A 14247-nucleotide genomic window follows, 5' to 3' on the forward strand; every position below is an offset into this window, starting at 1 on the left:
CAAATTTGAAAAAATATATTTAAAACATGTATGAGGAAAAGATCTATTTTCTCAATATATAAATACAAATTGATAAAGAAAAGACAAATGAGCCAAGAGAAAAATCAGCAAAGAATATGAATGTGGGAATTTATAGGAAAATAGTTAATGAATTTATAAAATAGCCTAAATATGTATGAATCTCTCCATGTGTCTATATGTGTGCATATATTCATTGAACAAATGTGAATTAAGAAAATTATATTGCTTTTCACTATCATATTGACCAAATTTTTAAGTTTGACACAGTATTAGCAATGGCAAAGAGAAACATTCTTATGTGTTTCAAGAGTGTGAATTGGTATAATCATTCTGAAAGGCAAAATTGGAAAGTTGCATTTCCTATAAAAGAGCAATTCCATTTCTAGGATTTTTCCCTATTGGTTAGAGTTGCATAAATTCACAAAGATATATGTATAAAGGTATTGTTTATCATAGTAAAAAATCGAGGAAAAAATAATTCCCATCAATGAAAGACATTAAATTGATGATGCTATATCCAGCTTACAGAATACTGTGCGTTGACAGATGAAGATGTCCACAGCACAACATAAATTTTAAAGGAGCAAGTGGTAGAACCATATGTACAATATAATCATATTTGCATGAAAAGGCATACATTGTACATATTTGCGCCAACAAATGTCTGAAAGAAATGTAACAGTGATTATCTCTAGGGAATGAAACTGGGTGCTGGGAACGGGAAAGAAAACTTTATTTCTTCTGTGACTTTCATTGCATCAGTTAGGACTCTATGCTGCAAATGACAGAAAACTGAACTCAAACTGTCCTAAGAAATGAGTAAATTTATTGGCTCAATTTAACCGAAAAATCTGTGGGGAGTTTCAGGTTCATCTTGAATCGGAGCCCCACAATATCACCAGGATGCTTTTTCTGGGTGTTGACTTTATCTTTTGCACTTGCGAATGGTACCTTGTAGGGGTGCCTACTTGGCAGCCCTGAGCATCTGGATGGCTTCCCTCAAATTAGCAACATACAGACCATTACCAAAGGCAAGAATGAATGCTTTTCTTTTCCAGAAGCCTCTACTTACTGCCTTTCAGGGTTCAGTCAGTTCTAATTAGATCATATGCCCATTTTTTTAATCAGTCATCATCAAACATGGTGATGAGCTTGAGGTCGATACCATCCAACTAAGTAACATAGAATTGGATCTGGATGGTTTCCCAAAAGAAGAAGGTTGCTGAGCAGCAAACAACAGACATCCACTATTGCTAGATATTTTATATAGTACACATAATTTGTCTGTCTGTCTATCATCCATCTATATTTATCATCTATCTATCTATCTATCTATCTATCTATCTATCTATCTATCTATCTATTTATCTACCTACCTACCTATCTCATAATGCCCTGGGGCCTAGACTCTGAGCTCCATAGGAAGAACTATGTCTATGTCATTCATTATCCTGTCTTTTAGGTCTAAGATGGGTTCTCATGATAGGCTATCAAAAATATTTGTAGGAAACAAAACAAAACAATCTACCTTGAAACTTCATACTCCTTATGATTGGCTATAAATTAGAAAAACTTTAGTTACATTATGAGCATCATGGATGGTATCTTTCACAGTGTTTTCATCCAAAGTAATCAGAAGAGCAACTGATGTGGTAAGAAATATACACATTTTAGGAGAAACACTGATGGCTCTTTTAAATATTTGCAGATATTGCTTTTTGTTGATAGAAATTATTGAATGTGTTATATTAATTCATTATTTATGAACTAATGCAATAATAGTTTAACTCAGCAAATTCTGTTACTTTGTTGTTCAAATAGGGGCTTAGGGTCAGGCTAATTTATTTTAAGACTTTTCTTCTTTCTCTTTCCTTTCTTCTACCCTCCACTGGGTCCTGTATGTATGGAGACACTGAGAACTGCCTCTGCCTACGCCACTTGCCACATAGTCAAGGTTGTCATATAAAGTACAGGTTGCTCAGGAATATGCGAATTTCAGATAAAAAATGAATTACTTTTTGTTATGAGTATGCCTCAGATATTGCATGGGACCAGATTATTGCATGGGGATATTCTTACATTAAAAAATTATTTATTGTTTATCGGAAATTCACATTTACCTGAGCATTCTTTATTTTTATTTGCTGTAGTTTCTTATTTTTATTTGCTAAATCTGGCATTCTTTATTTTTATTTGCTGTAGTTTCTTATTTTTATTTGCGTACATATAATGCCAGGTATCTGTGGCTACTTGCATTTTGCCAGAGGGTAAACTCTTGGGCTTTCTGGACTATAAAATACCCGATTATTGGATTTTTACTTCGTAATCTGCCTCTTTTACACTTTAAAAGCAATTATACAGTAAACCCTTGGGTAACTACTTCCCAGGTTAGGAAATAAAGCAGAATGACGCCAGGACTTTACAAGCCATCTGTGTTCCTCTCCTCAGATGTCATCCTCCTCTCTCCCCTCAACCGCTAACCACTATTCTGACTTTGATAATCGATCATTCTGGTGGTTCTTTCGGTTTGCTGTCTGTGTACATATCCGTAGACACCATTGTTTCCTCTGACTATTTTTGAACTTTATATAAAAGCTTCTGAATAAGTGATCTTTGTGACTTGTTTCTTTCCCTTCACATTGTGTTGTGAGATTCGCCCGCGTCGATGCGTGTAGCTGTGCTTCCTTCGTTTTCATCGCCGCGTGATGTTTCGAAATGTGATTATATCCCTGATTTATTCATCCATTGTACTGCTGTGCTGTTGATGGTGCAGTTTTAACTGAAATTTTAAAGTCGACAGTTTTAGAATGTTTTAAATTTATTGCAATAAGGTAAAATAACTATCATAAAAGAGTTTCATACTCTAGGGAAATTGCTAATAGCTAAATTGCAATGCTCCCTCTGAATTTTTGTTGTTGTGTTCGATAATAGGGTAAAGACTAAGGTGGCTTATATAAAATGCTTCTCATTTATAGTCATTTAATTTTTTATTGAAGTATGATAGGTTTATAGTAAAATGCACAGATTATATAGAGTGCTTGATGAATCTTTACAAATGTATATACCTATGTAACCATCACTAAGATCAATATATAAAACATTTCCAGCATCCTTGTAATATGACCGTCTTACAGCTCTATTTCCAGATGCGACCTACGGGATTGCTGTGTGCCTAAATTTTTGGACACATGCCTCATACAGCTCTGTATGGTGCTGGTTTGAGGGCTTTCGGGTGCCACCACGTGGTGAGTCCGCTGTACTGCTACTTGGTTCCTTTAAAGAAGGGCTCAAGCAATTAGATTTCCAAAATGAAAGGTGGTAATACAGATTCTGATGTGGCTAACAAAGCAGATGACCTAATGTTTCCATTAAAAGAGAAGAAAGATTTATCTTCCAAAAGGAGACTTTGAAATCAAGTATATAATGATTTCATATATATTTATAGTCGAATATATCATTTCCTGCTCCCTTATTTAGCATATAAAGAAAAAAATGACTTATTGCAAATATTATGAGCCACTAACTATAAAATACCTCAGAGCTGGTACGGTATAGAAAATATAAGAATAAAGTTACATGCAAGTAATTTATTTAAACCTTTGAACTTACTGATGTATTTTTTATTATTGTACTGTATTCTGAGTACAAATTGCTTAATTCCCTTTGGAATTATGTCATTCTATAGTGGCTACATAACAGTAATATCTCCTAAAATGTACACTGAAAATTTTGAATGCTCATTAGCGATACATGATAGGTCTTTCCAATATTTTGCATTTTGGGGATGGGGATAAAAGAGAACATAAGCACTGAGAATTTTAATGTAACTTAAGGAAAAGTATAAATTAATAATAAATTATTTTGTATGCACATGCAATGTGTGTTGAAGAATTAGAGAGGGAAAAGGGAAATGGATGGACATTAAACAATGTTTTATTCCTTTAAATGTGGAGCTTATTATTAAAAATCTCATAAGAAAGATTTCAGGTCAAGGTGTAGACTGTGACACATAATTAATCCTACATCCTCCAACCTTCCACTGAAATTTTAAGACAGATATTTTTTAAAAGCACAAAGCCATATCAGTAAAAAATGATTAGAGTATCATCAGTGTGCCAGAAATTCTGAGTACTCCTTGGAAAATATAAAGTAAGTGGGTTTGAATTTCTTTAAAAAATCAAGAGAAGAAATTGCATCTCAGGACACCAAGGGCAAGCCAGGTTCTTTCTAAGGAGCTTCAGATAAGCTCCAGGCTCAGCATCAGCAAATTTAAAGAGAGGAGTTGACTGTGGAGCAACTACCAGCGTAATTCATTAAAGATGCTTCCCGGTGAGAGTATTGGGGCCTGAGAGAAAAATCAAAGCCAGACTTGTAATAACTTCAGAATATGGGCCAAAAAAAGTATTAAACAAAATACTTTATAATATTAAAGGCAGAATTTACAATAAAGATATAAAATCTATGCACCAGATTGATATTCATAAATCAAAACCTATAGGGATACAAAGAGAAATAAAAAACAATAGAGCTAGAGACTTTAATTCACTTCCTTTAATTTATCTTAGAGTAAGTAGACAAAAAGTAAAAATATAGAAGAAAGGAGAGTAATGTCTTCAAAGGTTTAAAGAAAAAAATTTTTGAACTTAGCTTTTTATTAATTAAGCATAAAGGCATCTAGGAATTAAAAAGTTTATCATTCATGCTCCCTACATAAAAAAATTACTTGAGTTCAGCACAAAAATAGGACTCTGAGGCATCAAGTTTCACAATAATGGTGGCAACTAAGTAGAATTAGAACAAGTGAAGGAAAGAGTTAAGTAACAAAATTTTAATGTCATAGGATTCTATTTCCTTCTAATTTAGTCCAATCACAATATTTGGTTATAGTGAATAATACTTATGTAACCATAATATCATACATGCTATCTATTGGTTTTTATTTTTGAGTATTAGATGATGCCTAAAGCATAGGAGATTTAGTAATTATATTACAGATTAGCATATAAATGTATTAAACCTTGACAAAGTTACATGGCAAGGTATGAATCTCAGCCAACAAACTCAAGTGTGCAAAAAATGTCACTTTATTTTCTACAATTTAATTTTTGCCTCTGGGAAATATCCCCTTTCTCCCTCCACTACCCCCATACAACCTGCTTGATAAGAAATGTAATCACAGACATTCTTGGGGGTTTTCTACTTTCCCTGGGTCTCATCAAGTTACACAGTTGCCAAAGCATTAGTAATCTGTGCATCCAGATAACTGAGATCCTCAGTGAATAATTTTTTCCAATGCAGCAGATGTTTGCTCCTTTGGGGCCCCACATGTGGCATGGGGGTCTAAGCTGAGATTGGGAATCCTGTGCTGGGATCCTGCCTTCTCCAGATATCTGACACTGCTATCTCTTCTAAGGCTTGCATCTTTCTCAGGGCTCCAACGTGGAGCAGAGTTTGAATCCTATATAGCTTCTCATCACTACCCAACCGTCATGGAATCTCTAGAGGAGAAGCTTCTCCCCACCTCCTGCTTCTCCAAGCCACCATGCTTCCCTCCCTCAAATCCTACACTCTTCAGTGAACTTCAGCTTATGGAAAAATAACCTAGGGAAAATTTTACAGGCTAATTCTGCTTTTCTCCCCAACTGATACCTCTTCTGAAGTGATACAATGGAGAAATGGAAACAAGAAAATATAAGTTAATATTGTATAATGTTATTCAGACACATATTAATATAACTAAGAAAAACTGGGAGGTAGATAGAAGTTAGAAAAAAGGGTATTATTCTCATTTTTCATTGTGGGTACTTAATCCATATCAAATTTGATAAATCAAGAATGAAACATTTAAATGTATTACTTAAAGACAATAAGGCTATCACTAGAAAATAAAAAAATTAAATATAAGCAATAAAAATGAACATAATAAAAAATCAAATATAAGCAGAGGTGGAAAGGTAGTTCATAATAATTCTTAATCTTTCATTGTGGAATATCAATAAATTCTGTATAAATTTTATAAAACTTGAAATGAAGAAATATAATATTAAATTAAAAGCAGAAACTGTTAACAGGGGTGATTTCTGGGAAATGAATTAGGGGCTGAGGAGGAAGGGAGAGTTGGGAAGAGGAGGGAGACTTATTTTTCATTTTAACCTTTTTTATTCTAATTTTTTATTGCTGCATGCAATTCTATTCCAACAAAAATTAGATTAATTAAAAACAAATAAATAAAACTATTTTAACACACTGCCTCATTAATACCTATAAGATATATTTAATAAAGAACTCGCATTAAAATATGCCTATGAGTACTAGGCCTTAAAAATTGACTAACTCCTGCCCATATTACGAACATCTGCTAAAAAATCCACACCCCCAGAAAAATTTTTTTCAAGGCTTTATACAAATGAATAATTTACCCAAAAAGAAACCTAACAAAAATTAATAAGAGTGACAAAGCAATGTTAATGAGTATGCAGTCTCTCAAAAGAAGAAATTATTAAAAACATTCTATTATCAGAGTCACAAAAATAATTATATCCTTTGAAACAGTAAAACCACTTTTAAGAGTATATTTCAAAATACTGTTGAGTTAAATCACAGTTCCTGTACAGTATATTCTCTATCAATATATATTATGTATTTAGTCATGAAATCTAAACTTAATGTAACAAATAGATATTATCCCAAATATGAGAAAGTGTTAGATATTATAACCGTTAAGCATATGGGCTTAGCACACACGTTACAGTGTAAATTCCTCAGGAACTGGGCAAATTCCTTCATCTCTAGCTCTCTTTCTTTCCCCTATAAAATATTATCCACTGGATGCTAGTTATTGTCCAAAGAAATATATTACTAGTTCCCTATCTTTAGGTACCAAATGTCCATCTGACATATTAATTGCCAGTGTATCCCCCACTCTTGGTTTTCTTTTTATCTTTCTCTTCTTTTGTGCAAATGTTTCTTTACATATATAATTTGAATATATGTACTATACATATAATTTGAATTTTTCTATTTTGCCACCAATAATTTAACGTTCTATAATATCTACATTATTGGACCTCTTATTCCTCAGTAATTCCCCATCTGGGATTTTCCTCCTAAAAAATGATCAGAAACTTGGACACACTGAAAGGGAGCACACTCAGATGGAGATGGTGGTGAGGATGGACAGGCGGGAGTGGTGGGTGCAAATGTATACATTTTGCATTAACAGGTATTTTAACTTCTTTCAGTTTTTAAAAAGTTTTTTTTTACATTTTATTTAATTTATTTATTTATTTATTTATTTATTTTTAACATTTTATTTTTCCCCCTCCCCTAAAAATTATGCCACTCCCCTTTCTCATTATAAAGACTAGAGAAATAAAGTAATAATTTTGTGATATAAAAAATTCAAGCAAGAATTGACAGTTTACAAGTGTTAAAGAACTATTTATAATAGGAAACTTAAAAATAGCTAAAATGGCTAAGAAAAAGAGAATGATCTATTTGTAATATATAATACATAAAACCAAATTATGCAGTAATAAATTAAAACATTTTCTTTTGAAGGAAGATGTGTTTTTTAAATTACTGAAAAATCTAACAATTAATTAGCTCTTCAGGGACATATAGTTAGATTCAGCTACTTGCAGGAAATTTTAAGCTATATATTGTACAAAAACCATTATTACAACTCTGGTAGGAATTAAAACACAAGAAAGTTTCACACAACCTTGTTACATCACACAGTTCCTTCCAGGTTTTGTCAATATGTGTGCATAACTTTTAAACAATTATAATCTGTCAACTCTGTATTTAGAGATTTTGAGAGATGATTCTGGAGGCATGTGCTTAAATTTTACAAAGATTTTTAAAAAGTGTTTTCAATCACATTTTATGAATTTACAGCACCATAAAAAATGAAATCACTGTCACTTTATATAAAACCTCTACATAATAAAAATGTCAATCAATATATTTGTTCCATTTATGCCATAAATGTGGTTTTTGTAGAACTATTGCATTATCTCAGTTTCCAAGGGAAGAATCATCAACAGCTTTTTATAACTGGTGGGAGAAAGCAGCAATAAGTGGATAAGAAAAGTTTAAATGCGTTCTACGTTTTTAAATTTGAAAATGAACCTTTGTGATGAGGAATGCTGATTCAAAACAATGGTTTACAGAGTTATGAATGAAGTAAAATCTTAATCACCCTTTAGACAAGTAAGACTGATTGGAAAATGTCATGTTTATTTTCTAGAAAGACTACCAGTTTACAGCAGTGACCAACTAATGCTAAATTTTGTCATTCTTACTAATTTTTATAGCAATACCTCTTTGCCTTTTATATCTCGATATTTTAATTAAAAGTATACTTATTTATTTTCTATTGGTGAATTCAAAAATATTGTTACTATTGTCGTTATTATCATTGTTAGTATTTTAAAGTACCATTAATTGAAAATCTATTATTTGCCAGGTGCTTTTACATAATTTATCTTTATCTTAAAATCCATGAGGAAGATACTGTTATCAAACCGAGGCTCAGAAAGGATTAGGTCTCTTGTCCATGGCCATATGTGGTGTTTGACCTGTGAATTTAAAAAGTGTTAGGGTTGCGTTTTAAACCCAAGTCTGTGGGGCCAAAACCCACACACTTTCCACAGAACTTCAGACTCATCTTAGTAGCCTGCTAATCCAACGCTTGATTTACATGGATTCTGGAGCCACTATTAAAAGTTTATTAGACATATAAACTAAGAGCATCTTTAAGACACGAGAAAACAGATTTTTGAAAAGGAGAATCCTTTTCCTGTAATTTCTTCATCCTTCAATTCCAATGCAGGATTTCACCCTCCTTTCAGCTTTAACTGTTAAAAGCAAATGAATTGATTAATTTGTGGCCCAACCCCTACTACCTTCCTTGCCAGACACAGGGCAGGTCCAGAGAAAAGAGAAATGCCCACAGGATTTGAGCTTCATCCTAATTTTTCCCCTTTTGTGGTCATCTAACAGTAACTACCATAAAGTGCTCACTATATGCCAGCTTCTATGCTAAATTCTTTAGGTATGGTATTTAATTCTCACAAAAACCTTATGAAGCAGATATTGGTATCATCCCCATCAATGAGGTTTAAGAACTAAAACCGAGAAGTTCCAGGACTGTGGCCCAGATTTGTTGGACACCAAAATGGCTTTCCATTTGTTTCATTACAGATTTTTTTAAATCCATCGATGATTTTTCTTCCTCCTTTTTGATAATTTAATTTCAAGATTTCAAGACTCCATTTCAAGAGGTCTACAGATGGAGCCCATCAGATGGACAAGAAAAAAAATTCTAAGGTGGTCTAAATTAAATTATAATAGCCAGAGAGTGAGAGGAGACAGAACAGTTAGCCTGTTAATAGCTGCAGACCAGCTTCTGACAAGACTGTTCCCATTCCTGTATATCTGTAGGAACTTTGGATTAATTTCCAGGTGGCTATTTCCTTGATTATCTAAAAGAGAGACTAGCCAGCAAGAATAGCCAGATGCCATAGAACCCTAGGAGCCTCTGCTTATTTACACATGAACTTTTCAATCTGCTGCCCACAGCCAATGCACAGGTGTGGACACTGCTTCCTTGCTGGCTCTGCTGCACCTATCCCAGAACTAGCCTCATTTCACTTTCTCCCATCCTCTTTGTCTATAGCTAATGTAAATCCTTTTAGAATGGCTTGTATCTTTCTCTCCCTACTTGATGTACAGAAATGCTCACAAAACTCCAAGATGATGGACATGTTTGTCTTTCCTACCTAGCCTTGCTGCTGGTGGTTTAGATTCCATGCCCAAAGACTGGTCTCCTCCCTCTTCCCCTCTTTGTTTTGGGGTGGGGTGGGGGGCTAACACTGGCCTAATAAGCCATTTTGTTTTTTGTTAAAAACTTTCAGCAGTGGAAATTAAAATTTTGGTTAACAAGATGAAGACCACCAGGAACACACTTACAGTTAAACAAAGTTTAGTTATTTACTTGCTGCTGCAAGGAATCGCATGAGGCCTCCTTCAGGGAACCCTGAGGTGTGTGTGTGTTGGGGGGGAGGTGGGGAGGAGGCGGTCTGAGCATAAGGGACTTTGGAGAGGCTTATCTCAGAGGGACCCATGCTAAGTGATTCTGAGAAGGGACCAGGAGGAGTGGGATGAGCTCTGGATTGGTGCTGTCATGAAACAGAGAGTTTAGCAATTGAGGTTTCTCTGTAATATTTATTTTGTAGGCAACAGGAGCAAAGCAGAACTGGGGATGTAACTGGTTTTTTTTTTTTTAAAAAGTAATCACTCTAAAGGAAAGAGACTACATAGGCTGAGAAGAAACATTGTTTTCATGGCCTTGGCCTCCTCCGTTGGAAACTTTGTTAGGTTTCATTAGAAATATTCTAATCTGATTAACTGTTTCCTTGGAAACTATAGTTTAAAACGTCTGAGGGGGACCAATGTTTTCTTACCTCAAAAGCGGCCTTTAGGTTATAGATTTTAAGTTGGTTATTAAAAAACTAAAGATTCAGAAAGAATCTTTGATCCTCCCTCCTACCTGCCTAAAGAAATTCAGATAGATAAATCTGCTTAAAGGTAGGGAGCATCCCCTTAGCATCATAATATAAACTAAATGCAACAAATGGAAAAATCTAGCAATAGACATCCTTCTATGTCCCGTTATTTCTGGATGACCCAGCAAGAATTTATTAATCACATTTGCTCTTTCTACCTGTGAATTGCCTACTTTCCCTTGGCAATCCCAGACCCCCGCTTCCCTTTCTCCTTAGTTCCAAATGTTTATATTATAAACTTCAATGGCCCAATGCCTCCTCCAGTCTTATATTCGTATGGCACCCTCTCATGTGTGTCCATAATAAATTTTAGACATTTTCTCCTGTTAATCTGTCTCATGTTAATTCGATTATTAGCCCAGCCAGAAGAATTTAGGAAGATGGTAGGAAAATTATTTTTGGAGCTGCATACCTCTTATCTTGAAGCTGTAGGCTGGAAACTGAGGCTGCTTCCCTGTGCTCAGATCTCTCCGGGAGGAGTGAGATGGTCCCCTCTCACTGATATTTCAAACAGCAAAGTTTCTCATAAACTATAACAGCATTTTCTAATGGAAATGTAATGTGAGCCACACATGAAATTGAAATTTTACTAATAGCCACAGTAAAATTGACAAAAAAAAAAAAAATTGAAGATGCCCTAAATTAAATTATAATGGGCCATAGAGTTGGGAAGAGACAAAAGAGGTTAATCATCTAACAACCGCAGGGCAAAGCCAACGGAAGACTGCTTACATTCCTGAACATTAACAATAACTTGGCGTTTTTTTCCCTCTGTAGCGTCTCTGAAGTTGATCTACTAGGAGGGAGCCAGTGATTTTACTTTGTCAGCATCTTGGTAGGAAGCAGAACTGGAACTAATTATTTCATTTAATCTTCCCAACACTCATAAGAAGTAGATAAGGAAATAGAGATTGAAAGTGCAGAAAACTTGCCCAATGTAAAGTGGCAATTTTAAATCACATCAATTTGACTCCAAAGGCTATGCTACTCTCTCATTCTCAAAGAAACCTTGAAACAAGTCTTGTGCCCAGCCAGGAGGATGAAAAAACCTAGGTTTGAGTCCTGGCTCTGCTATTTAATTAGTTGTGGGCTCTTATACAAGTCATTAATCTGCAAAGTCGTTTTCATCACTAAAAATTCTGATTCCTCACTTGCACTCTCCCTGCTTGTTTCAACAATTCCCGTGATGCTTTAATTCATTGCAGTATGGTTTCTGTTGATGGTGGCAGAAACCATCACTCCGCTGAAATTGTTCTCACCAAGACTGCCAATCTCATTCTTATTGCTAAATGAATTGAACATTCAAAGCTATATCCTTCCCATATGTTATGCACTTTGTTTTGTATTTCTTTATGGGGCAGGGAAAATACAAGACGTGCCGGAGCATCTAAGGTACTGCAGTTTTAACTAAGAAAACCACCTGAGGGTTTGCAGAGGTAACTATGCACAAACAGCCATTTTTACAGGTTTCGAGTGTATGTGACGCTAAACAATAAGTTAAAAACAAACAAACAAACAAATAAACAACCAAACAAGAGTGGAGATACCACACACAAATTAATTAAAAATGGATTACAGATCTAAACATAAATGCTAAGACTACAAAGTTTCTGGAAGAAAACATAACAGAGTAACTTTATGACCTGTGGTAGGCAAATATTTGTTAGTAAGGAAATAAAGCACTAAAGATAAAATTTTAAAGAATGATAAATTAGACTTCATCAAACTGAAAATCCTCTATTCACCATTGAAGCTATGAGGGAAATGAAAAGGCAACTAAGAGTCAGGTTTTCCACTGCTGGAGTGGGAGGTTACAGATAAGCAAGGGGAGGAGGCTAGAATAATCCATGTGGTAATGGATTATGGTTGGGTATATGAGCATAAATTTATGATTAGCCTAATATAGATGGTTACTATAGAAATATTTATAGTAAAGACAGGTATATTTCTTCACTCTGTCAACTGTGAGACTCCTCAGTAGCAAGGAGCACACCTAGTGCCGAAATCTTGTTTCTCATAACATTCTCCAATGAAAGGAACCAGGGCTTCTTAGAAAAATGATTGGTTTTAGCAGTAGGGCAGGGAAAATACAAGATGAGCCTGGAGTTATCTTGTCGGGCTAGAAAATAAGGAACTATGTGCTAAAACAAATAAACAAAAACAAATAAACAAAACCCCCACAATGATGGGGATATTTAAAAGTGACAGAGGAACAAACTAAAAGAGCTACCAATGGTAACAAGATAAAGTAGTATTAGAGTATAACTCAACAGTCCTGATGTGACTGACTAAATTAATAATGGGACAAATGGGAAAAGACAAGTCTCCCATGCAGAATAATTCCAAATAGTTTTTGTTCAGAGTTTGTCCTCAATTATATGGAACACAATTCCCCACTCTTTAAGTGTAGGCTGATCATAGTTACTTCCTCCCAAAGAGGACAGTTTACAGTAAGGAGGGAAAATAGTAATTATACAGTGGAAGAAATGTGACAAACATTACCTCAAACAAGTGATCAAGGCTAGCAATTAACAGTGATAAACAATATTGATATTATATATTCTTGATGTGATATGATGGGAATGGCACTTCACTTTTAAGGTCTTCCTCTCCAAAACCATAACTCCATAACTCCAGTCTAATCATGGGAAAAACATTAGACAAAAACAAAACAAAACAAAACAACATTCTACAAAATACTTAACCAGTACCCCTCTAAACTGTCAAGGTTACCAAAAACAAGGAAAGGTCTGACAAACTGTAACAGAGTAAGGGGCCTAAGGCAACATAATGACTAAATGTAATGTAGTATTTGGGAACAGAAAAACATTAGTGGGTAAAAACTAAGGAACTCTAAATAAAGTATGGACTTTAATTAATAATATCAATATAATTTCATTATTTGTAACAAATGTACCATGCTAATATAAAAGGGGAAAATGGATGTGGAGCATATGGAAACTCTACTATCTTTGCAATTTTTCCATGAATCCAAAACTATCCTAAAATTAAAAGCTTATTATGAACCCACAGACTGGGAGAATATATTCAAAATACATAAACCTGGCAAAGGACTTGTGCCCAGAAAAGGTAGAACCCTTACAAATGAATGTTAAAAAGACAACCAAATTTAAAAAGATTGTCTCCAATTTAAAAAACATAGGCAAAAGACTTGAATGGACATTTCATAAAACAAGATATAAAAATAGCTAATGAGCACATGAAAAGATGCTGTCATCGGTGATTGGGGAAGTACGATATTAAAACCAGATACCATTTCACACCTACTAGAGGAGTTAAAATGAGAGTGATAACTCTAAATGTTGGCAAGCATGTGAAACACTCTAACTCCTGCAGGTAGCTAATGGGAGCGTAAAATGGTACAACCACTATGAAAAACTGCTTGGCAACTTCTTACTAAGCACACCCAGAAATGATCCAGAAATTCCACACCTAAATTTACCCAAGAGAAATAAAACATGCCCGCAAAAAGACTTGTATGAGAATGTCTGTAGCAACTTTATTTATAACAGGATAAAAACTGGAACAATCCAAACGTCCATCAACAGGTGAATGGATAAAGAAAGTATTCAATGGAATACTTTTTAGCAATAAAAATAAGCACTGATTCAGGCAACAATAGGGACAGGCCTTG

The sequence above is a fragment of the Pteropus medius genome, unplaced genomic scaffold (assembly GCF_902729225.1).
Source record: "Pteropus medius unplaced genomic scaffold, Ma_sr-lr_union100, whole genome shotgun sequence".
Classification (NCBI taxonomy): Eukaryota; Metazoa; Chordata; class Mammalia; order Chiroptera; family Pteropodidae; genus Pteropus; species Pteropus medius.